This window comes from Scomber japonicus, chromosome 16, assembly GCF_027409825.1.
Source record: "Scomber japonicus isolate fScoJap1 chromosome 16, fScoJap1.pri, whole genome shotgun sequence".
Classification (NCBI taxonomy): domain Eukaryota; kingdom Metazoa; phylum Chordata; class Actinopteri; order Scombriformes; family Scombridae; genus Scomber; species Scomber japonicus.
The window spans coordinates 26,183,185-26,185,684 of record NC_070593.1 but is presented as its reverse complement, the minus strand read 5'-3'; the positions used below and the strand labels follow the sequence as shown (position 1 = coordinate 26,185,684).

General features: G+C 47.3%; 1 protein-coding gene and 7 non-coding genes across 8 annotated transcripts in view; 1 reads left to right on the top strand and 7 right to left on the bottom strand.

Annotated features, from left to right (window-relative positions):
- Nucleotides 1–56, bottom strand: part of trnaa-ugc (transfer RNA alanine (anticodon UGC)) — a 72-nt gene extending 16 nt beyond the window's left edge. Inside the window, exon 1 of the tRNA in view lies at nt 1–56. This exon is cut by the window's left edge and continues 16 nt beyond it. This is a non-coding gene — a tRNA (tRNA-Ala).
- The window catches only part of dglucy (D-glutamate cyclase), a 79,220-nt gene that overhangs the window by 62,234 nt on the left and 14,486 nt on the right, over nt 1–2,500 (top strand). The window lies entirely within an intron of this gene.
- On the bottom strand, nt 386–457 carry trnag-ucc (transfer RNA glycine (anticodon UCC)). The gene has a single exon. It is a non-coding gene; the product is annotated as a tRNA-Gly (tRNA).
- Nucleotides 608–689, bottom strand: trnas-aga (transfer RNA serine (anticodon AGA)). The gene has a single exon. It is a non-coding gene; the product is annotated as a tRNA-Ser (tRNA).
- trnaa-ugc (transfer RNA alanine (anticodon UGC)) lies at nt 1,115–1,186 on the bottom strand. Its single transcript has one exon. It is a non-coding gene; the product is annotated as a tRNA-Ala (tRNA).
- Nucleotides 1,516–1,587, bottom strand: trnag-ucc (transfer RNA glycine (anticodon UCC)). The gene has a single exon. It is a non-coding gene; the product is annotated as a tRNA-Gly (tRNA).
- Nucleotides 1,738–1,819, bottom strand: trnas-aga (transfer RNA serine (anticodon AGA)). Its single transcript has one exon. It is a non-coding gene; the product is annotated as a tRNA-Ser (tRNA).
- trnaa-ugc (transfer RNA alanine (anticodon UGC)) lies at nt 2,246–2,317 on the bottom strand. Its single transcript has one exon. It is a non-coding gene; the product is annotated as a tRNA-Ala (tRNA).

Here is a 2,500-nt window from a genome sequence, read left to right as displayed (position 1 = left end):
TGAACCCGGGGCCTCATACATGCAAAGCATGCGCTCTACCACTGAGCTACATCCCCTGCGATTGTACAAGAAATGAAGACCGCAACGAAACGAGAAGAGAATGAAAAAAGAGGACGAAGATCAACCTAAGCTGGAATACAGTGTGTTGTCGTTATACAACTTGAGCCACAAGTGAGAGCATTTAGACCAGAGCCTAACGCTGGCTTTTGCGGGATTTATTTCTGACGTAACTTGGGGCATTTAAACGTGAAGGGCCATGGGGATTGACTCGCTTTTGGAGCCAGCCTCAAGTAGCCATTGGAGGAACTGCAATTTGGCATTTCCCCGTCGGCTTCACTTTTCAGCATCGGAGGATGCCGCTTGCTTTAAAACTACACTGCTGAACTGCGATGGCCGGGAATCGAACCCGGGTCAACTGCTTGGAAGGCAGCTATGCTCACCACTATACCACCATCGCTGTGGAAGAGTTGTATTTTAGTGCCCAGTCAGCATTTTCTATCATTATTAAAGTTGGATAAGGAGAGGTGGAGCAACAGAGGAGAGGGAGAGAGAGGCACACCTAAAAGAGAAGAGTTACATCAGACAGTGCACGAAGAAGATAAAAGCACGTTGTCGGCAGGATTCGAACCTGCGCGGGGAGACCCCAATGGATTTCTAGTCCATCGCCTTAACCGCTCGGCCACGACAACCACTGGGCGGCACACCTGTGGTTGGGGCGTCACAGGTCACGCGTGTTGTTCCACCTATTCTACACTGTAGTACAACATTCATATAATCACCTCACTAACAGCTACACAGAGGGTTTGTAAGGGCAGTGTTACTCTTGAGTTTTGGTGCATGACTGTCTGGATAGAGATCTGACAGGTAAAAGAAGACAAGCAACCATGTCACAGTCGCCTGGCATCACCATGAAGTCCAAATAATCACTATTGTGCTTGTTTAATGTAGCGAGAAGCATACAATAGGAATTTCTCTACTTCATCATTTGTTGTTTTTTTTAATGAGGGGGCCTTTTTAATGTTCTGTCCAGCTCGTACGCCAGCTATGTGCACCTTTTTATCAGTCTTTTGTGTCTGTAAGACGGCTACAAGTTTGTCGTCTTCATAAAACCACCTGGAGATGCCGGGGATTGAACCCGGGGCCTCATACATGCAAAGCATGCGCTCTACCACTGAGCTACATCCCCTGCGATTGCAAAAGAAATGAAGACCGCAACGAAACGAGAAGAGAATGAAAAAAGAGGACGAAGATCAACCTAAGCTGGAATACAGTGTGTTGTCGTTATACAACTCGAGCCACAAGTGAGAGCATTTAGACCAGAGCCTAACGCTGGCTTTTGCGGGATTTATTTCTGACGTAACTTGGGGCATTTAAACGTGAAGGGCCATGGGGATTGACTCGCTTTTGGAGCCAGCCTCAAGTAGCCATTGGAGGAACTGCAATTTGGCATTTCCCCGTCGGCTTCACTTTTCAGCATCGGAGGATGCCGCTTGCTTTAAAACTACACTGCTGAACTGCGATGGCCGGGAATCGAACCCGGGTCAACTGCTTGGAAGGCAGCTATGCTCACCACTATACCACCATCGCTGTGGAAGAGTTGTATTTTAGTGCCCAGTCAGCATTTTCTATCATTATTAAAGTTGGACAAGGAGAGGTGGAGCAACAGAGGAGAGGGAGAGAGAGGCACACCTAAAAGAGAAGAGTTACATCAGACAGTGCACGAAGAAGATAAAAGCACGTTGTCGGCAGGATTCGAACCTGCGCGGGGAGACCCCAATGGATTTCTAGTCCATCGCCTTAACCGCTCGGCCACGACAACCACTGGGCGGCACACCTGTGGTTGGGGCGTCACAGGTCACGCGTGTTGTTCCACCTATTCTACACTGTAGTACAACATTCATATAATCACCTCACTAACAGCTACACAGAGGGTTTGTAAGGGCAGTGTTACTCTTGAGTTTTGGTGCATGACTGTCTGGATAGAGATCTGACAGGTAAAAGAAGACAAGCAACCATGTCACAGTCGCCTGGCATCACCATGAAGTCCAAATAATCACTATTGTGCTTGTTTAATGTAGCGAGAAGCATACAATAGGAATTTCTCTACTTCATCATTTTGTTGTTTTTTTTAATGAGGGGGCCTTTTTAATGTTCTGTCCAGCTCGTACGCCAGCTATGTGCACCTTTTTATCAGTCGTTTGTGTCTGTAAGACGGCTACAAGTTTGTCGTCTTCATAAAACCACCTGGAGATGCCGGGGATTGAACCCGGGGCCTCATACATGCAAAGCATGCGCTCTACCACTGAGCTACATCCTCTGCGATTGCAAAAGAAATGAAGACCGCAACGAAACGAGAAGAGAATGAAAAAAGAGGACGAAGATCAACCTAAGCTGGAATACAGTGTGTTGTCGTTATACAACTTGAGCCACAAGTGAGAGCATTTAGACCAGAGCCTAACGCTGGCTTTTGCGGGATTTATTTCTGACGTAACTTGGGGCA